This window comes from Hibiscus syriacus, unplaced genomic scaffold (genome assembly GCF_006381635.1).
Source record: "Hibiscus syriacus cultivar Baekdansim isolate YM2019G1 unplaced genomic scaffold, ASM638163v2 tig00111027_pilon, whole genome shotgun sequence".
In the NCBI taxonomy this organism is placed as follows: domain Eukaryota; kingdom Viridiplantae; phylum Streptophyta; class Magnoliopsida; order Malvales; family Malvaceae; genus Hibiscus; species Hibiscus syriacus.
The window spans coordinates 3068903-3093266 of NW_024062960.1; the positions used below are offsets into that span (position 1 = coordinate 3068903).

The window sequence follows — 24364 nt, forward strand, 5'->3', positions numbered from 1 at the left end:
AAAAACCGAGATTTTTGTTTTTTTTTTATAAAAAAAATTAAACCAAACGTCGTTTGTTAAACGAGCCAAGTCGAACTCGAGTATTGCTGAGCTCGACTCGAACTTGAAAACTTTAAAAGTAAGCTCAACTCAACTCAAACTCACAAGCTAAAAATTATCAAGTTCAACTCAAACTCGAAATATATTGAACTTGAATTCAAAAAGGCTTGAACTCAAAAAAAATTAGAAGCTTGATTGAAGCCTAAAATTCGAGCTTGATTGAAGTGAAATAATAATTCACTCAATACTCACCAAAAGGCTCTATGATTTTGAATGTCAAATTACCTCTATTATTTATAGAAGTTAGTTGTGATGCGCTTCTATGTTTCTTAGCAATGTGAGATTGTTTTGTTCTCATATTTTTACTCTTTAGACTTTTGGGATGCTTTTCTATGTTTTTTAGCCATGTGAGATTGTTTTTAAAAAAAAAATTAAACCAAACAATATCAGTTTGTTATGATTTTTTTAACCCCAAATTTATTTTTTAATTATAGTTATATAATTATATTTATTATTTAATATGTTTTATCTTAAATATTATGTTGTAGTTAATTTGAATCATTTTGTTTCACTTGATTTTATGGTTTTTAACTTATATATGTTATGACTTGCTTTAAATATGACTTGTGATATAAAAAATTATTTTTTATTAAATATTTTTATTTAATTTTTTAAATAATTATGACGTCGTCCGGTTCTTCTGACCAGTCGAACCGATTCGACCGGTTGAACCAATAAACCGATAGCATGACCGGTTCATTAATCAGTCCGGTTCAGAATTTTCATGTATGCTTTTTTTAATGTCCCAGCTAATTAAATTTAGGTACTCGTAAAATTTGATTACTCATATTTTCAAATAAGAGGTATCTAATTTATCTTTATATTTATTTATTATTATTTTAAAAGTAATCACATGAAAAAAATATAAAATATAAAACTTTATATTACATAATCCAAATTTACAATTTAAAAATTTAAATTACAAAATTCAATGACTTCAAGGAATACAACTAAATTTTGAATGTTTTAAGGTAAAAAAAAATAATTTTAAAAATAATTTACAATGTTAAAAATAAAACAATTTGAGAAATTGAAAAATTAGAATTTTTTTTCTTTGGTGAAAAAGAGAAAAATAAACTGTGGACCGTGGGAAATAATGTACCATATACCCAACCCGAGAATTTGAGTATTTTAAAAAATAGAATATATTACATAATTTTTCACTAAATTATACTATTTCTTATTTTATTTATTGCACTTTTAATTTTTTAACTTATTCACTGAACTTTCGATTTGTTTTTGTTTTGATAACCTTGAATTATTTTATTATTATTTTTATATGATGTGAAACTTTTTATTATTATTTAATATAAAATAATTAAAAATATAAAATAAAAACAGAATGTGGTCAGACTCTACCGCTGATTGCTATAGATGGTGGTCGTTTAATCCCAAATTTCATGGGCCTTGTTCATCTCAACACTCTGAGTCTGAATCCGTCCTCCACTTTGCCGGAACTTATTCTGAAGTTCACGAATTGGATATCGAAAGTGAGGAAGTTGAAACGTTTCAATCAAGATTCATGAGTTTTGGGACATTTTCTAGTAAAACAACCATCGTCCAACCATCTTTTGTTTTTATTTTATAATTTCAATTATTTTAAATTAAATAATAAAAAAATACCACATCATTCAAAAATAATAATAAAATAACTCAGAATGATCAAAACATGAACAATTCAAAAGTTCAATAAGTTAGAAAAATTAAAAATACAATGAATAAAATGAGACAGAAAGTATAGTTCAATGAAGAATGGTGTATTTTACCCTAAAAAATAATACCGATAATTTTTATCCATATAGGCTGGTCGAGTCAAGTAATTTTGAACGTCCTTACTAACAACGCAGCAGCTGCACGAACTCTAAACACCAAAGAATGAAATGGAGATAAACCAAAACTCAACGTGAAAGCTTCTAGCTTTCACAGACATACATCGGTAAAACGAGGTGAAAAAGTAGAAACTACTAGCATATATATTATAAACATGATTACAAGAAATAATCGTGAGTCTTGCGTGTGGCATCGGGCTCGATTTGCCGGGGTGCCGGATCGAATTGAAGAAACTTCTGATCTATATTCTCCCCAACCTCTAAAATTGCAGCCATGTTCCCACATCGATAACAATAGTTCGGAGCACCGAAGACCGTGACCACGTTATTGTCCTAAATGAAAGCACATAATAAGTAATCAATATAATTGTACAACCGTAAAACATGTCCGAAAACAAGTCTTAACATTGTGTTCGTTTGGTTTCACACCTGACACCAGTTGTATCCTTCCATTACGAGCTGATGGGCTCGTGAAATCAGACTGACACCATTGGTATGGTTGAACTGAGCAGCGATATCTTGACCGAATGTATAACCGGCACCACGTGGAGATATACCCAACCGCATCGGTCATCGGGATCAGACCGCAAGAGATCACACATTGGTCCTTCACGGGGAACCTATCATGAATAGACCCACACAATACCAGATTACATAAACAAAATAACCAAATACTGAATAAACATCATAAAGTTTTGAAATAATGCATCAAAGATCTGAGACAACTTAACCACAAATTTCAGTGGTACCATAGACCGCAACAAAACTGATAAATTTCAATGTCCAGATTTGAATTGTTGGCCATTTTTTCTCAACTATTGGTTGTGTAAGATTCAAAGTATATGGCAAATTTAAAATGGATCAAGCTGACTAAGGAAAGTTGAATCGCTCGAAATACTCCTGTATACGGTCCAATGCTCGAATGTTGTCTAATGTGTCCAAAGACGGTGAAAGTCCTCCATGCAAACAAAAGATCTGTGATTTCAAAATTCTATGGTTTTGAGAAGCCATCATGATAATAACTTAAACAGTCTGCTTAAGTCGGAGTCAAACCTGACACTCGATAAGAGCTGTGAGCGGTAAATAATCAAACAGGTCGGTAAAATGCTTCCACACATTGGCATTTCCATATTTTCTCAAGCATTCGTCATAAAAACCATACCTGAAAAGAAGGTGATCAGCTGGTATTCGAAAGGAAGAATGAAGGCCTTACATGGTAGCAAATTTTTTTTACCAATGATTAAGTTTTGTAACACCTTTCCAATCTTGTAACTTAACCATTGGATCAACAATTTTTTTTTCATTTACACCTTTTCACCCTTCCAAGAAAAGCTTAAATGTTGTTTTCTTTGTAATCGTATATACTACAACATCATTAAAAGAAAGGAGGAAAACTGGGTGAAAAGAGCTTACACTTGGGTTATCTGCCGGCTCTCGTGATTTCCTCTTAGAATTGTGATTCTCTCTTTATAACGGACTTTCAACGCCACTAAGAGCGTGACAGTCTCAACCGAGTAGTATCCACGATCTGCTCAAATACAGCAAAGGTTAAAAGAACATCTCAGTCCATTCAAATTACAAAATTTGCAAACGGCTGCAATGTCATTTGACTAATAGGAAGAACTATAAAATGAACTGATTTCTAGCAATATCTCACAGGCTCAACCATCTAAAAGCTTAGGCTAGGTTCTACAATTTAATTGATATAGTAATTGACACTTGTTATACCTACGGAGATACAAATCCCCCACCTGTTTATCAGGATTTGGGGGATTTGGAGGGACTCTCCCACAAAGTTTCCGACCGACAAACCCCTCGACAAGATCTTTGCTAAACTCAAAGGTGCATTTGGTTCACGGAATGTAAGATTACCAGTGAAAATAAAAGATTACCAGTGATAATAAAATATTATTAGGGAATAGGATTACTGAGAATGTTGTATTTTGTGTTTGGTTGGTTTAGGAAGAATATAAGATTACCCTGTTTGGTTAAAGGGATAAAAGATTATTAAAATATATATTTAATCAATTGTCTTATATTATTTATTTTTTTAACAAGTTAAATTTTACTATAATATTACTATAATTAATTTATATATTTTCTTTAAAAAAATTAAATTCATAAAATTTATATATATATATATATATTATAAAATAAAAAAGATAAATAGGTTTAATGAAAGAGTAAAATTTTATTTTAATTTTGAAATTTATATAAAATTTTAATTATAGATTTTTTTTATAAATCTAAAATAGTTTAAAGATAAATTTGTAATTTAACTTTCGTAGAATTTTTATTATTCAACGACAGAAGAATGATATTTTTTTTTAAAAAAATTAAAGGTATTTTAGTCCAAAATACCGGTAATCCAATAATACCTAAGAGAACGGGGTAATCACATTCCCGGTAATATACCCAAAAAAATCCATTGTTGTTAATAAAAAATTATCAAAAATAAGATTACCGATCAATCAAACAGAAAATAAGAATTCCATTTCTCCATAATACAACATTTCTTAAATCAAATGGCCAAAAGATTTATCGAGTCCAAATCTATTGACTAACAGATGCATTTATATACTTTATTGGTCTATGTCTAGGTAATGATAATCTTAGGTCTGACGTTAGCACGCATAAGGGGTTGCTATATAAACCCATATGACAGGAAAGAAAAAGGATCCTTCTAGCACTTCCTTTTGGACTCTCTCTCAACTCTTCTTCACTCTTCATCACCGGCCAACGTCGTTGAACCATCGGTTGCGACTCTTCGCCCAAAACAGAAGGGCTGAATTGCTGACGATCGACACAACCATTTTGTTACATCAAGAACACTAATAATGGCTAATATTTCTTATCCATAGCAACATCCCTCGACAATATCAGCACATGTCCTAACTTGGCCCAACAGGAATTTAGGTATCACGGGTTAGATGGAGCTCCGGAAGCATAAACACTATTCCGACCCCAAATTCTCAGCAATTTTAGCATCTAAGGAGGGACACTAAACAATAATTTTGCAGCAAACTCAGTAGCATGAAGATAGAACATAGAACCACTGGATTCGATACCATATAATTTAAGCATAATAATTCACCAATCTATCAATATATGAAGAATTGAAGGTAACCAATGCCTTCTATTCATGGTTTTCAGAACCGGACCGGTTAGCGAACCGGCCATGTTATTGGTTTATTGGTTTAATCGGTCAGAAGAATCGGACGTCGTTATAATTATTTAAAAATTAAATAAAAATACCAAAAATATTTAATAAAAAATAATTTTTTATATCACAAGTCATATTCAAAGCAAGTCATAACATATATAAGTTAAAAACCATAAAATCAAGTGAAACAAAATGATTCAAATTAACTACAATATAATATTTAAGGTAAAACATATTAAATAATAAATATAATTATATAACTATAATTAAAAAATAAATTTGGGGCTAAAAAAATCATAATAAAATGATATTGTTTGGTTTAATTTTTTAAAAAAAAATAATCTCACATGGCTAAGAAACATATAAGAGCATCCCAAAAGTTTAAAGAGTAAAAATATGAGAACAAAACAATCTCATATGGCTAAGAAACATAGAATAGTATCACAACTAACTTCTACAAATAATAGATGTAATTTGGCATTCAAAATCATGAAGCCTTTTGGTGAGCATTGAGTGAACTATTACTCAATTTCAATTAAGCTCGAATTTTAGGCTTCAATCTATCTTCTAATTTTTTTTTTTAGTTCAAGCATTTTTGAGTTCAAGTTTTATTTCGAGTTTGAGTCGAACTTGATAATTTTTAGCTCGTGAATTTGAGTCGAGTTGAGCTTACTTTTAAAGTTTTTCAAGTTCGAGTCGAGCTCAGCAATACTCGAATTCGATTTGGCTCGTTTAACAAACGACGTCGTTTGGTTTAATTAAAAAAAAACAAAATTGGCAATTTTTTCCGGTTTTCAGCCGGTCCGGTTCGAACAGTTCAGCGATTCTGACCTGTTCACTAGTAGCAGTTCAACTGGTGTTAGATTGAACCGGACTAGGCAACTGTTTCCGATTAAACCGATCAGTCCGGTTTGATTTTCAAAACACTGCTCCTATTTCTTTTTAACAAAGCCAGGAAATATCTGTGCCTACAAATCTGATTATATAAAACTCCATTGATTAATCCACAAAATTTTACATAAGAAAAACATAAATGTGATGAAAAATAGCAAAGCACAACAGAGACCAAAGCATATTCACCAATATTCTTCACAAAGATATAATGCAAAAAGAATAATATATGAAACACTGCCTTGAAAATATTTTAAAATCACATCAAAATTCAAATCCTGAAAAAGTTTAAGCAAAAAAAAAAAAAAAAACTAAGAAACAAACTGACCTACATAATCTCCCATGAAGAGATAATTAGTATCAGGCGTATTGCCTCCAATCCGAAACAGCTCTATTAGATCATAAAACTGTCCGTGAATATCTCCACATACCGTTACTGGACACTTCACCGCTGAACGTTCCATTCCTCCACCAGTACCTCTCGTGCCTGTTCGCATAATGCCTTCACCTCCTCCTCGAAAGCGGCTTACATTCCATCAGCTGCTCGATTTGACGGTCTAGGTCTGGTCTAGGTCTCCCGTTGACAGCATCCTCTCCACTCCTCACCTTCCGTTCACTTGATCCCTTCCTTCTCCTCCACTAATGACCGTAGAGTCGATAAAATAAACAAATAAAAACTGATCAGATCAGTTGATTCAAATCCGTGAAGCTGGATGGATTAGGTTCATAAAGTAACGTCTCTGAGATTAGGTTTTGGATTCGTTTTTCGTTTTATATCTTTTCATCTCTCTTCGATTTTCTCCCCCCACCCCCCCCCCCCCCCAAAAAAAAGGGGGAAAATGAAGAAATTGCCAACGCCAATACGAGGAACAAGCTTTGTTCCTTTTTTTTCCCCTCTCCGGTGGCTCCGCCGATTCAAAATCCTTGAGGGAAATGGCACGTGTCAGTTTGCTGCTTTTCTTTGAACGAAAATATTGGATAAAGTACAAAGAGTGGTCATCCAACTTTCATTTTTGTTGTATTTTGATAATATTACTTTGAACAGTTTTTATTCACCAAAGTTTTAATTTTAATTTTAATCTAAGTTTGAGATAATATTATAAATGATTAGATTTTTTAATAAATTTAGGTAGATATAAGGTGTATTTGTTTAAAGATTCTAATTCTTTGACAATAATAGCTCATATGTCTACATACGCGGCATATAAAATAAGAACTCTAAAAATTAACAACAAATCCCTTAACTATTGAGATCGTTTGATTCGTAAAAAAAATAATTAAATATAAAATTAAATAATCAATCAAATGAGTCTATTATATTTGACTTAAATTTTTTTAAAAATTCAATAATAAAATGATACTCATAAACTGAATAAATTATATTTTTTATATTTAATTCCATCAAATACTCATTGAAAATATATCGAGAGAGGGCAATTAAAGACGACCGCTCCCTAATATTTTAAAATTATTTATATTTTAATTTATTTTTTATATTTTTTATTAATAATATATTTTCCATTTCAAAATTTTATAAACATATCCACGAAAATTTGTCCCAACTACCCAAACAAGTTCCGTTTAAGACTCTATCCAGACCCAACTTTACCACCTAAGCTGCAGCACTTTTTGTATTATCTCTTTTCCTTCCCTCATCTTCACTTCATCTTCAATCTTTCTTGTCTGACAGAAAACTAAAGAGGTAGAAAAAATCTCTGAAATCCAATGGCAGAAGCGCAAAAGGAGCGAAGAAGATCATATAGACATTGATCCTGGCATCGGTAATTATGTCATATCACTCGATTAGAAGTAGAACTATTGCAAATTCAACTATCTGATCTGTTTTTCTTTTAGAAATCTAAATTTTATTTCTGAATCTATTTCAATTCTACTGTTGCACTTATCCTTCCTTGTTTATACTTTAAATGCTTCTGTATGAACTTATGTTGATCTTCGTTTTTTGTGATCCGATCGGATATGCAGATGATGCCATGGCGATATTTCTAGCACTCAGATCTCCTGAAGTGGAGGTCATCGGTCTCACCACTATTTATGGCAATGTCTATGCTACTTTGGCCACTAGAAATGCCTTACACTTGGTAACTTTTCATTATTTCTGCTCTGATTTATCTTTCTTTTGTAACTGATTGGCATTGATTTGATATGGATTGTCTGCTGGAGTGATCGTCTCCTAGTTAGAGGTTGCAGACAGGACTGATATCCCCGTGGCGGAAGGATCACATGTTACCATCACTGTATGTGCTATTATCGTTTGTCTATCTCAATTTTTTTGTCTGTCTTTAGTTTGTTCGCCTTTCATATCTCATGATCCCTAAAATTTCTTGGTTGAATAATAATAAATTTAAATCCAGATCTGCAAATCAATTTAAAATCCAATCCGTTTATGATCCCACATTAAATTGAATTATATTCAAATCCACTAAAAGTCTGCATTTAGTAAGTCCAAAATTATTTTTAGAATAAATTTTTTGAGAAGTAAAACAGATAATAGATTCGAATATCCAAATCTGAATCCCCAAAAGTAAAGCAAATTCTGATAATGGGCATCCGAGTATTAATACCAAATCTTCTACTTTTATTAATTAAAATATCCAAATTCGAGTTATTTGAATCGGTAAAAAGCAAGTCGAATATATGTAAGTATCCTAATCCACACTATTGTGGCCATCCATAAGATTATTTAATATTTTAGTCCATAATCCATTATCCTTGACCTTCTCTCGCCGGTGTTGAACCTGGAATCAGAGAGAACATGATATGAAATAGTCTTTGCTTCTATTGACAAGTGTTCTCCATACCTTGTTATTTCTATATTTAAGAATATACCCTTTCCACTTTAATACTGTCAAGTTTTAACTATTATATTAAACTAGATGGGTGGAAGTTTTAACAGGGCCAATATTATATTTGCAAGTGCTACCAATTTATTAATCTTATTCCAAGTTTTTATCTAACTTCAACTGAGACAAAATTATAATTTCTTGGATTTAAATTTTCATAAACAATTAAGTTTTGAATGTGTTGTTGTTGGAAGGGGTAAGATCGATAAGATTCAAGGCTGGGGATTGAGACTAGAGAGTGACTAAGATGTTTCTTTAGCTGTATGCCTGTATCACACAGCACATCAAACTTTCTAAATTTAATTGTTAGTTTCTGTTCAAATGGTGCGGTACTTTTTTTTATTATACCTATCATAAAAAACTTGAATGAAATGATGAATCATAAATGTCATCCCACTTTTGCAGTTGGATGCCATAAACACAAAAATATATATATATTAACTATTTTTTCAATAACTTCTATGGTAGTGTCGTTCTACTTAAACTGATGAATAGTTTTACATCCAGAAAGGTACAAAACTTCATATTGCTGATTTTGTCCATGGTACGGATGGGCATGGCAATAAAAATTTCCCTCCACCGCAAGGAAAGCCTATTGACATGTCAGCTCCTGATTTTCTTATTGAGCAACCAAACCTTTATCCTGGGAAGGTCACTGTGGTGGCATTAGGACCTTTAACAAATATTGCACTGGTTCGATTCTTGATCATTTGTACTATCGTCGCATTCTTTGTAAATGACATCCCTAATATTTCATGATGATTCTATGTTGAGTAGGCTATTCAACAAGACAATCATTTGCTAAAAACATTGGGCAGATTGCTCTTCTTGGTGGCGCTTTTGCAGTAAATGGCAATGTGAATCCAGCGGCAGAGGCCAATGTAAGTGTCCCAAAGCCTTTGTATCTATTTGCCGTCTCCTACACCAATTCATCAGACTGAATATTTTTACAGTATATTTAAACCTTTCTGACTTGAATAAAAGTAGCAACTGTTGGAAGAGTATATGCAGTTCTTAGCCTTATCAATTTCTTTCTACCCAATCCAACTTTTACTTCTTAGATGTTAGACGTTTGTATGATTTCAACAGTTGAAGGTGGTGTTCACGAAATGAAAAAATCTGAATATAAACTTCTATTCTGATTTTGACATTTCAATCTTGTTGTAAGCTAGTGTCACGGCTGCATATACTGTCTGACATCTTCAAATTCTGAATTGATAACAGATCTTTGGAGATCAGATGCTGCAAATCGTGTTCACAAGAGCAGATATTTCGACTGTGGGGATAAATGTTACTCATCAAGTTGTTTTGACTGGTACTCGTATTGGCTATTTCTCAATATTTGTCAATGTCTTGTTAAAGAGGATCATTCTATTAACTAATAGATCTATGTGAATACCTTATATTTCTAGTCTGTGGAACTTCTTTCCTTCATCTTTGTATGTTTTACAGTTTCCACCAGTTTTTCATTAATTTGACATATTTTAGATGCTGACCGGGACAAATTGCTAGTTCGGGTGCTGTCCGAGTTCAAACAAACGGCATCACACGAGGACTAACAATATTATACAGCAAGCAGGAAAGGTTAGATGTTGTTTTCGTGTTATCAGAAGTGTCGGAACCTGAGGAGACTAACCGAGCTTTATATGATCTAGTTTGATTTTTGTTGCATTGTTCTAAGTTCAGAACCTCTTTATCTAACGAGTTATTAGAATATTTAGTTGCTGCAGCTAAAGTCGATAAAAACAGTTTATGATAATTTGTAAATAAAGAAAACTGACCTATTTGAGCCGCACTCGACTGCACAGAAAGAGTAGTAACCTTTTGTAACCCCTAGACTCGGTCTATACGTTACGATCAGATCTAGCTGATGATAATAAAAATTTTCAAAACATTTTTCAATAACTTAAAATCATATTTTTGAATAAACATCCCTAAAAATAAAGTTGTTAATATTAAAAATTCAATATCAATAAATTAAAGTCGCCGTAAGGGCTAAGTAAAATAAAAATATTCCGTAATCAGTTTCGAAATAAATATAACATCAATATCAAAAGCGGTATAAGTCGTAAAACAAATATTTTTAAAGTATATGCATATGTCACCCAAAATAAATGTAGCTCGGAAGATAAAAAAATTACAACAAAAAGGTAATGTACGAATATGTTGATCCTCCAAGTGCCAGGTTCGGGTCGCCTATTGGAAAAGTTTGGGGGATTGAGCTAGGGACCTCAGTGTGTTCCAACAATGCAGAAATAAAACATATAGTTGAGTTTCTAAAATCAGTTCAGTTTCAAGTTGTGAAAACATCAGTAGCATTTTTTAAGCTTAAAATACATAATCACCCTCCAACCGAACACCATATGCAGTTCTCCAGAATTGCATCTATAAGGACTTACCCTAGACCCAAAGGGTGTAGGTGTCAACCTAAGAGAGCACCTTGGGTCCATAAGGTCTTACCCTAGCCGAATCATAGGCGTCCATCTGAGGGGTGTGCCCTCAAGCCCATAAGGACTTACCCAATGCATATAGCAGACATGCCACCCTAAGGGAGTACCTTAAGGTCTATAAGGTCTTACCACTAGGCCCATTGGGCCCAAGAGCCCACTCAAGGGTCGCTTTAGGTACATAAGAAATTACCAACTCGATCGATCTGAACCTATATAATGAATTACCAGTTTGATCGAAGCTGAACCTGCATAGACTTCATACTAGATCCAAGAGTACCCCGAAGAAAAATACTTTTCAGATAGTAACAAGTGGTAGCAGGAAATCAGAGTTCAAACATACTTATTTATCAGTAAAACAGTAACCAGAGAACATCTGTCAAGCAAGCATGATTTAAAATACAGTAAATCAGAAATCATACTTAAATCAGATAAGTCATATAGTAGTTAAATCAAAACAACCAATTCATTTCAACTCAGAGAAAATAATTATGTGCACATGGTATTTAACAAAGATATTTAAAACAGTTATATGGCACACAAGAAACGCCTCACAAAATGAAATAGTCCGGGAGATCCATCGAGCACCGGCTTCACTATGCTTTTTTTGTTGTACGCGAACCTAGATTATATCATAACATTGTTATACTCAGAGTAATATACTAAACTAAGTATTTAACAGGGTTATAGAACTATACGAGTAATCACTAGCTCGTGTTGTCGGACATATCGGGAGGGATCTGGTCGAGCAAACGAATGGTTAGGAGAATCGCGAGTACCTTAAATAAATGATAACATAAATTAGTCTTTGAGCCTTCAATTTAATTAGATACACTAAAATAAATACTTAAATTACACATGCACGTTCAGGTTTAACAGTCAATTTGAAGGCTTTTGGGTTCGAATTTGACAAAACAGACTTAGGATTCAGACTTAGGACGTCGAAAAACATAAAATATGACTTTTCGAAAAATTTAACGTTTCGATCAAAGCCAACGGTTCGGGTCAATGTCAACAGGTCAGACCGATTCATGTGGACTTGGTTCGATCCAAGTTGACTCGGTCGGGTCAAACAGACCCGTTCGAACCAGTTTGGGCCAGTTCGGTCCACCTAGACAGTTTCTAGAAGTTTTTCTAGGTGATGACGAGCCCCACGCACACACGGCGGCACATGGCAGCGACGATCGAACACTTCGGACTCTTTCACTTACCATACTCCATCATTTACAAACCAAAAATCCAACCAAAATCCATTCAAAATTGAGAAAATTAGTCAAAAATATAAAATCGAGCTTACCCACACTGGCGACGACAACTCGACCCACCGGTCGAGTTTTGAGCGGACGAAGGTGAGGAGTGTAGAGGTGGTGGCGGTGAGGAAATACGACGTCGAATTCGGGTGGAAATCACGAATAATCGAACGGGTGGGGTCTTTTCTGTCGAAACATCAACCGTTCTATTCCGATGAACGCCGCAACCATTCGACGAAGGGATAGGGGATTTTGGTCGCGGGAGGTCGCCGGTCACGCTGGTGGTAACGGTGCACACTGACGACGGTCGGAACAGGCGGATTGAGGGAGTCTGACAGGGTAAGGTTAAGGGGTTAGGGATTTCACGCAAGGGGTTTCTGGTTTTGGTTTTTGAGTATATAACCCGAGCCAAAATTATAATAAAACCTATATTTATTAATCATGTAACACCCCCAACCCGTATCCGATCCGGATACGAGTCCGAAGTGTCACATCGACTTTTCAAACATTTATTCGTATAAAATAGTGAGTAATTTAAAAACTTTGATAACATTTAACTCATTCAAAACGTTTACAAAATATATATCAGAGTTCATACAATTTATGTCTTTAGACTACATGCCAACTACACTATATACAGTACATATATTTCTGATCTGACAATGGGTAAGGAGAACTGACCTGTCCTGCTCCTCTTAGCTCTTTACTCTTCTCACTTCTGTAACCTACGTGTGAAACAATCACACGCTAAGTCGTTGACTTAGTGAGGCATAAAACATATAATAAAACTCTAACTCGTAATCATGCTTGAACAATTCCTACTAACATATCACATGTAAGCATCATACCCACATATACATGTAATGATTCCTACTATGCACCTTTCATATTTCTATTCTCTTGTTCATATAATCAATTAAGCTCATATCATATATCTTATAGCATATACAATAATCACTAAACACATATATCATCTACAGTACATTCCATGTTATCTCTTATTAGCCCAGTGCACCTGTGAGAACTGTAGATATGTGAGTTTATTGAGGTTGTGCACCACTATGCTGTCACCACAGCTCATATAAATGTCCCGAAGGACCTATCCAGAGGTCACAAAGACCCGTAATCAATTAAGCTCATATCATATATCTTATAGCATATACAATAATCACTAACACACATATATCATCTACAGTACATTCCATGTTATCTCTTATTAGCCCATGTGCACCTGTGAGAACTGTAGATATGTGAGTTTATTGAGGTTGTGCACCACTATGCTGTCACCACAGCTCATATAAATGTCCCGAAGGACCTATCCAGAGGTCACAAAGACCCCGGTAACTATCCAGAGGTCATAAAGATCCTCGGTAACTGTCCAGAGGTCATAAAGATCCTCGGTAACTGTCCATATGTTCCTTAGAACATAGGTATACTGTCCATATGTCTCGAAAGACATAGGTAAAACTGTCCATATGTTCCGTAGAACATAGGTAAACCCTCGACTCTTGGCATGCCAACTATACCCCTAGCTCTCATGACACATAACATGGGCGTTATTATTTATTTCATTTCAAATATTCACATAAACTTGTAATTCACTTTCACATATCACGTATCACATAGCTTCTTTTCATATTATCACATAGTCACGTAGTTCACTTACACGTAGATCATTTCCATATAATTCACAGGTCACATATATCATGTTTTCATAATTTCTACATTTCTCACCCAATCACCTTTATTCATATAACCATACTTATCATATCTTGTTCACATAAGATCATATACTATGGGCATTTATTTATACATTTCGTATCACTTGTTATTTCTCTTCTGTCACATACCACAGGTATGTGTAACCATATATCTCATATCATATCACCTGTATCACAAGTGCATGTATTCACGTAGATCGTTTCATATGACTTATATCATTTCTCATTTGTTCATGTAACTTGCATGTCATATCATGTAACATATAACACATAATCATATAGGCTTACGGTTTTATCACCTATCATGTTATTTCACTTATACACTTTTATATCCCATAAACTCATATATATAGATCATGTCACATAACTTATCTCATAACTTATTTGATATTCCTATATATTCTCATCTTATAACTTATATTACCTATGCATATAACCTTATGAGCTATTCTTATATTACCCTATATCAACCATAATTTGTTTATCTCACTTTTCATATCATTCATTCAAAAGCATGTTAACACATATAATCATGCATACATACAATTTATGTCATGCATATACATATAATCATATATTCATGCATTAAACATAGGAAATAGACTTGTCACAAGTCTTGTTTTCATTTAGCACCATAAATGAATTAATATGCACTCACATGGCCTCACTAGTCCATTTCAATATCTTATCTTCCCTTTTTATCGATCTTACTTGTCAATGATTCCGGAACTCGTTTAGGCTCTGAATCTACATAATTATACAATTTAAGACAATTATTAGATACCTACACCTTTTAATTGGATACTAGCAACTTAAACGAACTTATTAAACCAATATTAACATTTTCCTTTAGGGGGAATCGGTTCCCTCCTGTAGGGGTATCGGTTCCCCTCTGGCATTCTGGAATTCTGTCGTTTGAAGGGGTATCGGTTCCCCTTGAATGGGTACCGATTCCCCTTGCCCAGAAATCATATTTTTAGCTCGAAAATCACTTCATTTTCTCTCAAACACTTCATATATCATCCCCTTTTCATTCTTAACTCTAGTACACATACTTAAACCAATATATATTCATTATTTCATCTTAAACCTCAAAATCCTATCATCCATATAAGATTCAAAAATCATACCAAATTTTCAATGTGTTCTAAATCAAATTCTATCACTCCAAATCTCTTAATTTAACCATTGACAAGTCAAATTTAACTTCAAATTCTACTTATCAATTCTTTTCCAAAGTTTCAAATAAAAACTCCAAATCTTTAATCTCTCTTAACTCCTCCATTCTTTGATTTTTACTGTAACCCAAGCTTTCCTTATGTTTATCCATCAACTAAAGATCAAAACCAAGCTTAAAATTCAAATAATAATCAATAAAACTCTCACCTTTGCCTTGCTCTCCCACGCATGAAGAAGAAGAAAGGAGAAGAGAACTCTGGATATTTCTCCCATTTCCCTCGTGTATATAATTCCTTAAATGATCAAATGACCATTTTACCCTTTATTTCCTTTAACAATTACAAAATAACCTTCATCATATGTATCCAATAATCATTGAACTATTTCATTCTTATACTTTAGTCACCAAATTCTGAAACTTTACAATTTGGTCACTAACCCGATATTGAGGATGTTACAAATCAAATCATAAATAGAAGCCTAGCCTATTGGCTAGGGCATATGTGCCTATAACCCTAGGATCACGGGTTTAAACCCCTCAATCACTATATTTTATTTTTTTTAACTAACTAAAAAATAGGATAGTTCAGGACTAAGTCCCTGAATTTCCCAGATTTTTGAAACTAGCCCAAAAGTTTCAAAACTCACAATTTAGTCCATAAAATCAATTAATTAGTTAATTAATTTTTAGATTGAAAAATTGATGGTGTGACAATTCTCCCCTTAAAAGAATTTTGTCCTCGAAATTCATTCTAGTCGAACAAATAACGAAACTAGATCTCAAAAGGTTCCTTCAAGGATAAAGTCTAATTGATCTATTGACAATAATGGAGAATCTTGCTAGACTTAGAGCGGAAACAAGGGTCTCGGTGCCTTAAATCGATAATCCAAGGATCCTAAGATACGAAACTCGATTATAAAAAGGGCATTATAAGACATGCATGGCAAGAAATAGAAATAGCAATAAATATACATGCAGAAGTCTCTGTATCATCTCGATCACCATAACGTTGACAATGGCAGGTTGTGGAGCCTCAGAAGCAGCTGGTCATTTACTCTGCAATTGATCTCTACTATCGACCCTAAAAACAGATCCAAAAGTCCTACTCTAACTGTGACTCCTAGAGGGAGTCTGAGAAGAAGCCTATAATCGTGCAAGAGTCTGAGCAAGAGTACGATTGACAGAAGTTGGATGCAGAGACGCAAAAAGTGCTCACTTGATCCACAACGATAACAGGTACCCATCTTCTTACGACACTCTCCCCCGTGTCGATTTCCATAGTACTCACAACTCGGTATCTAAGAGAAACTTGAAGAATTGCCTCGACTAACTGTTAGAGGTAGAGGTGACGCATGCCTCAAACCAGTATGACTTCTCTGATGAGCATCAATACGAGTTATCTTATCAGGGCACGCAAAAGGTTCATACTGACCGGAAGCCGCCCTAGATCTATCTCAATCTACCCTATCTCTATCAAGAGCAGAAGCCTCAACTTCTTCAGCATCTATTGCTCTCTTTACTAAAACATTGAACACCTCATCTCGATGAGTAACCACTTATCGACATAGCTTGTATATGAGTCCCTGAGCAAACTTTCATCATCTATCCCTCTCGGTAGGTACCAAACTGGAGCCATATTTCAGCAACTTCAGAAAATCTATCTCATACTCAGACACTGTCATATCTCCCTGAACCAGATCTTGGAACTGTTGTCGTCTCTGAGCCAAGTAACGCTCTCCTAGAAAGCGACTCCCAAAATGCTCCATAAAGAAATCCCAAGTTAAGCGATCAGCCGGAGCATTGCTCACAACAGACTCCCACCAGGTGTGGGCATTCCCATCTAACATAGAAACATCTCATAAATAACGTCGCTGCGATTTTAAACCTAGCTAATCCATACGTCGCTCAGTATCACAGAGCCAATCGTCAACCTCATTTAGAGCTCCGCTAGTAGGGCCCCAAAGGTCCTAACTTCATGAGCAATTAGAGTCTGAGAGATAGGAACTTCGGGTGTAACGCGAACCGCTCTCTGAATCAAATGAAGGAATTGTCTACCAAGATTATCATCTAATACAACCCTAGCCGACTCAGTCTTAGACACGGTCGCTCCTCACACCGGAGTAGTCAAACTTATGCCAGGGGCAGAGGGCAGATCCATCAGGGTTGTAGGAGTAAAATTATCTATCGGGGGCCGGGGATCTAGACGTATCTCGTCTATGAGGTCTGCAAATCTATTCGCTCGACCTCGCCCACGACCAGGTCAACGACTACGTCTAGCACTCATCTTGGTGGATCTCGAGGTTCACTATAGAAGGATAAAACATGAGATTATATTGACACTTGAAGTCCGTACATAGTTAAACTAGTACAAACTTGGTGACATTGCATTCGTGACTTATTTTATAAAACATTTTAAAATCGTAATTTTAGTTTGAACCCATCCACAATCTAAGATTTTAAAAACTAAAAGCTCTGATACCAACTAAATGTAACCCCCTAAACCCGGCTTATACTTTACGACTAGATCTAGCAGATTATAATTAAAAAATTTGAAACTTTTTTCAATAATTTAAAATCATATTTTCGAATAAACATTCCTAAAAATAGAGTTACTTATATTAAAAATTCAATATCAGTAAATTAAAGTTGTCGTAAGGGCTGAGTAAAATAAAATATTTCGTAATCAATTTCGAAGTAAATATAACATCAGTATCAAAAGTGATATAAGTCGTAAACAAATATTTCCAAAATATAAGCACATGTCACCCAAAACAAATGCAGCTCGAAAGATAATAACATTACAAAAAAAGGGTATTGTACGAATGTGTCGATCCTCCAAGTGCCAGGTCCGGGTCGCCTATCAAAAAGTATCTGAAAGGAAAAGTTTGGTGGAGTGAACTAGGGAGCTCAATGTGTTCCAACAGTGCATAAATAAAACATATAGTTGAGTTTCCAAAATCAGTTTAGTTTCAAATTGTTAAAACATCAGTAGCATTTTTTAGTTTAAAATACAATATCGTCCTCCAACTGAACACCATATATAGTTTCCCAAAACTGCATCCATAAGGACTTACCCTAGACCCAAAGGACGTAGGTGCTAACCTAAGGGAGCACATTGGGTCCATAAGGTATTACCCTAGCCGAAGCATAGGTGCCCTCAAGCCCATAAGGACTATAACAGAGGTGTCACCCTAAGGGAGTACCTTAGGGTCCATAAGGTCTTACCACTAGGCCTATTGGGCTCAGGAGCCCACTCAAGGGTTTCCTTAGGTCCATAAGGAATTATCAGCTCGATCGGTCTGAACCTATATAAGGAATTACCAGTTTGACCGAAGATGAACCTGTAGAGACTTCATGCTAGATCCCAGAGTACCCCGAAGAAAAACATTTTTAGACAGTAACCAGTAGTAGCAGGAAATTAAAGTTCAGACATATTTATCAGTAAAAATAATAACCAGAGAACATGTGTCAAGCAAGCATGATTTAAAATATAGTAAATCATGAATTATACCTAAATTAGATAAATCATATGGTAGTCAAATCAGATAAACCTATTCATTTCAAATTAAAGAAAATAATAATGTGCACATGGTATTTCAAACAAATATTTAAAATAGTTATATGGCACACAAGGAATACCTCGTAAAAAGAATCAGTCTAGGAGAACTATCGAACATCGACTTTACTACGCTCTTCTGTTGTACGTGAACCTAGGTTATATCATAACAGTGTTATACTAGGAGTAATATATTAAACTGAGTATTTATCAGGGTTACAGAACTATACGAGTAATCACGAGCTCGCGCTGATGGACAGATCGGGAGGAATCTGGTCGAGCAAATGAACGGTCAGGAGAATCGCGAGTACCTTAAATAAATGATAACATAAATTAGTCTATGACCCTTTAATTTAATTAGATGCACTAAAATAAATACTTAAATTAAGCATGCATGTTTGGATTTAACGGTCAATTTTGAGGCTTTTGGGTTTGAATTTGGTAAAACAGACTTCAAATTCGAACTTAGGATGTCAAATAACATAAAATATGACTTTTCAAAAAAATTTGACTTTTCAGTCAACAGTCAAAGTCAACGGTTCGGGTCAAGGTCAACGGATTAGACCGATTCAGGTTGACTCAGTTCGGTTCGAGTTGACTCGATTGGGTCAAACAGACTAGGTTCAGACCAGTTTGGGCCAGTTCGATCAACCTGGACTATTTTCTAGAAGGTTTTTTGGGCGATAACGAGCCTCACGCGCACGCGGCGACCCATGGCGACGGTGACGAGGTCGGGGTCGACGATCGAACACTCTGGTAGCTTTCACTTACCATACTCCATTAATTACAAACGAAAAAACCAATCAAAATCCATTCAAACCGAGAAAATTAATCGAAAATATAAACTGAACTTACCCACGTCAGCGACGAGGAAAATGGCAGCGACGACCCATCAGTCAGGTTTTGAGTAGACAGAGGTGGGGAATGTGGAAGTGGCAGCGGTGAGGCAATACAACGTCGGATTTGGCCGGAAATCACGAATAACCGAGTGGGGGTAGGGTCTTTTCTGTCAAAGCTTCAATCATTCGATTTCGAAGAACAACGTGACCATTCGACGAAGGGATATGGTGTTTTGGTCGCGGGAGGTTGTCGGTCACGCTAGTGGTGACTGTACACATTGACGAAGGTCGGAACGGGAGGATCGAGAGAGGTCGATGGGGTACAGTTAGGGGGTTAGGTATTTCATGCATAGGGTTTTTGGTTTTGGTTTTTGGGTATGGAACTCGGGCCAAAATTATAATAAAACCTATATTTTATTAGTTAAATCATGAACAAAAGCCTAGTTTAGTGGCTAGGGCATAGGTGCTCATGACCTTAGAGCAATGTTTTTAAAACTGGACAGGACCTTGAACCGGTGAAGGAACTGATTCACTGGTTCAACCGCGGTTCAACCGGATTTTATATAAAATAATATTTTTTTAAGTTTTACATAATATTCAAAACAATATTAATATATCTATATATCATTTTTTTAAGTTTATAATATTAAAAGGTATAAAAATATCACAAGTCATAACATATATAAGTTAAAAAAACATAAAATCAAGTGAAACAAAATAATTCAAATCAACTACAACATAATATTTAAGGTGAAACAAATTAAATAATAAATATAATTATATAACTATAATCAAAAAATAAATTTGGGACTGAAAAAAAATCATAACAAACGATGTCATTTGATTTAATTTTTTTTTAAAAAAATCTCACATGGCTAAGAAACATAGAAGAGCATCCCAAAAGTCTAAAGAGAAAATATGATAACAAAACAATCTCACATGGGTAAGAAACATAAAAGAGCATCCCAACTGACTTCTATAAATACTAGAGGTAATTTGACATTCAAAATCATGGAGCATTTTGATGAGCACAAAGTGAACTATTCTTTCGCTTCAATTGAGCTCGAATTTCAGGCTTCAATTGAGCTCGAATTTCAGGCTTCAATCGAGCTTCTAAATTTTTTTTGAGTTCGAGCCTTTTCGAGTTCAAGTTTCAATATTATATTTCGAGTTCGAGTTGAACTTGATAATTTTTAGCTCGTGAGTTTTTGAGTCGAGTTGAGCTTACTTTTAAAGTTTTCGAGTTCGAGTCGAGCTCAGTAGTACTCGAGTTCGACTCGGCTCGTTTAACAAATGATGTCGTTTGATTTAATTTTTTTTAAAGAAAAAAAGAGAACTGGCGGTTCACACCGATTTTATCCGTTTTCAGCCGATTCTTTACTGGTTTTGTGCTCATCCGGTTTTGGGAGTTAACCGGACCGGACAGGTCACCGGTTCACGGTTCAACCGGTCGAACCGATCGGTCCGATCCGGTTTTAATAACATCGCCTTAGAGTCATGGGTTCATACCCCTCAACTACCATGTTTTGTTTTTTTTCAAGACCAGAAAAATGGGATAATTCAAGGCTAAGTCCCTGAACTTCTCAAACTTTTGAAACTAGCCCAATAGTTTCAAAATTCACAATTTAGTCCATAAAAATCAATTAATTAATTAATAATTTTTTAGATTGAAAAATTGAGGGTGTGACACCTTTACAGTATCATAGCCGCAGCTCCGACATGTGACCTGTCGGTCTTTCAATTCTCTTATTAAGCCCTTAGGATGTATGAAATGCAATAAGCTGCTGGATGAAGTAATACAGAGTGAACAAAATCAAGTCTATATGAAATTTTTTGTTCTAGGCAGTTTTAGCCTTCGAATTCTGTGATGATGGATTATGTTACATTTGACCAGATTCGCTGAAATCACGGAGTGGACTGATCAACCGTCGGTGAAGGTGGCGATCACAGTCGATGCGCCTGCAGTTGTCAAACTGATTATGGAGAGGTTAATGGACTGATGATGAGAATGGTTGTGTTGTGTATCATTTTGGATAAAAAAATTTATCCCCAAAAATAGCAGTAAGTGTAACAATATAGAATGTCTCATTAAAACACAAACAATTTGTTATGGAACGTATGCTGCTGTTTTCTGTTATTGGTTGAATTTCATATTTTCTCTCTCGAAATGTTTTACGGATTTCATAATGTTCCATAAATATTTATTCGTATTAAGTATTAATATAATGATTATGGAATTAATCATTGATATCTTATCTATTGACCGACTAATCCAGATCGAATATTGCAGAGGCGAGGTCGATTCTCCCAACCCAGTTTGTTCCATTTGCAAACGTCAGGATTCGAACCCTTGACCTTATTTAATGAATCTAGTACATCATCCCACGAAACCAACTGGTTGTCGGTAATAATAGATGATTATTATATATACATCAATGAATCTTTTTAAAATAGGATCTTATTTTGATAATCTAATTTTAATACTCTTTCAAATTTAGTTTTATTTAAATTATTATTCTAAGTTAGAAACTTGTACATGTTTAATGATATTGTGAACAAAAGTTTAAAAGGAATTTTAAATGAAAATTCTTGCATCATTAAGAATGGTGTATTAGAAATATCAATGGATAAGTCTGCTGATGCCTATTGTCAACATGAGAAGACGTTGCAAATTATGTAGTTATAGATATTGGTCTTTGGTAGAGCTGTCGACGAATATCAGCCTCTAAACATCAAACTTAATCTATTAAGTAGTCTCAGTGGTTAAAAGAGAATATTATTCTTCTTAAAAGTCATGAGTTTGAGCAGTTGTGTTTGTAGGATGTGTGTTGTTAATAATTAAGAAAGATTTTAAACAGATACTACATCATAATCAAGACATACTATTCAAAAAAAATTATAAATCTAAAACTGATTTAAATTCGAATTTAAATTTAATACTTGATTTTTAATACTTTTTATATTTTAAAATAAATTTATATTAAATAATTTAAAATATAAATTTATATTAAATTATTTAATTCTTAGTTTAGATAATTTAAATATAAAAATTTTTACATATTATTAATCAACATCTTGGACTACAAGTCTGCAACTAGTGATGAAAACAAATTAGAGAAACTATAAAATCTAAAAGTTACAATGTTGAATGTAGTAATAAGATATATTGTGCTTCTAATGAAAAAACTTATGCTCAAATTTTAGAGATAATATTGTTCAAATAGACATAAACCACACAAAAAAAATACAGTAAATGGATTTTTAATTAAAAAAAAGACAATTAATCTAACAAGTAAAAACACTAGATAATTAATAAAAATAATAAATCTTGATTAGGGATGACAACAAATCAAGTTAGATTTTTTGTCCGTCCGAGTTCGATTCGAAAATTAAGTTCTCCACCTATATTCGACTTGAAATTCGGTATGGTATTTTAGGTTAAGACTCACATCTGAGCTGACCCAACCTAAATTTATATACATATATTCATTTTATTAGGTAAAGTAAGGACCTAACTGGAAAAAAAGAGAAATTGATATTATTGTAATTATCTCTAATTATATAAAGGATAATTATAATATTTTGTCGGTTGAGTAAAAAAAAAATATCCTAAACTCAAACTCGATCCTACCTGAATGTATACATATATATAACTGACCTGAACCTGAATTTTTAAAATAAAAAACCGATTGATCAAACTAAATCAAATCAAAATCCATTGATTTCGAGTGTAATCTTTATAATATATAAATAGCACGAAACATATATAGTTTGTTAAAATTCATATATATTTATATAAAAATATAAAATTGTCATGAAATTTTGAATTTAAAAGTATTTAGTATATAAATCCATCTAATGGTTTCAATTGGTTAAAGAAAGTGTCATTCTCCCTAAATGAATTAGGTTCAAGCAACTATGTCTACGAGCGTGTTGTTAATGACTAAAAAATTCTGAACAACTACTACTTATAATCACCCTAGACTATAAAAAAAAGTATTTAGTATATATTATCTAGTTTAATTCATCACTTACTTTACTAATATATTACTATTTTTAAATTTTTATAACTCAAAATAAATAGTTTTAGTGAAAACTTAACTAAAATTAATATATTTTAGATTGAAATAAATATTAATTAAAAACAATAGTAAAGTAAAAACTATTATTGAGATTCAATTATAAAACGTATGGAGTATTGTATAGATACAATTGCATCTAATAATGATTTATAATTTTAAAAACATGAATAATGATTTTGAACATGGGAAACTGCATTGCATGCGGCGTACCACACGAAAGATCACCGGCTCCATGCTTTGACAATTTTTGAGATTTATAATTAATTATTCATTCTTTCTTAACCGGTCAACATGCAAAACTTGATGATTTAGCTTAATCTTTGTACTTTGTTGCTACAAGTATTAGTTAATTAATTAGATCAAGCATATGCACGTTCTTGTTGAGTAAATTAATTAGTTCTGACCAAATATACATTTGATGACTCTCTCTTGAGGCTGTGATTAGT

General features: G+C 33.7%; 1 long non-coding RNA gene and 2 pseudogenes across 1 annotated transcript; 2 read left to right on the top strand and 1 right to left on the bottom strand.

The window, feature by feature from the left end:
• Positions 1–1995: 1995 nt before the first annotated feature.
• On the bottom strand, positions 1996–6686 carry LOC120150869 (annotated as a pseudogene).
• A 938-nt stretch (positions 6687–7624) lies between these two features.
• On the top strand, positions 7625–10357 carry LOC120150937 (annotated as a pseudogene).
• Position 10358: 1 nt separating this feature from the next.
• Positions 10359–21924, top strand: LOC120151048. The gene is made up of 2 exons (XR_005518582.1): positions 10359–10427; positions 21731–21924. It is a non-coding gene; the product is annotated as an uncharacterized LOC120151048 (long non-coding RNA).
• The last annotated feature ends 2440 nt before the right edge of the window (positions 21925–24364 follow it).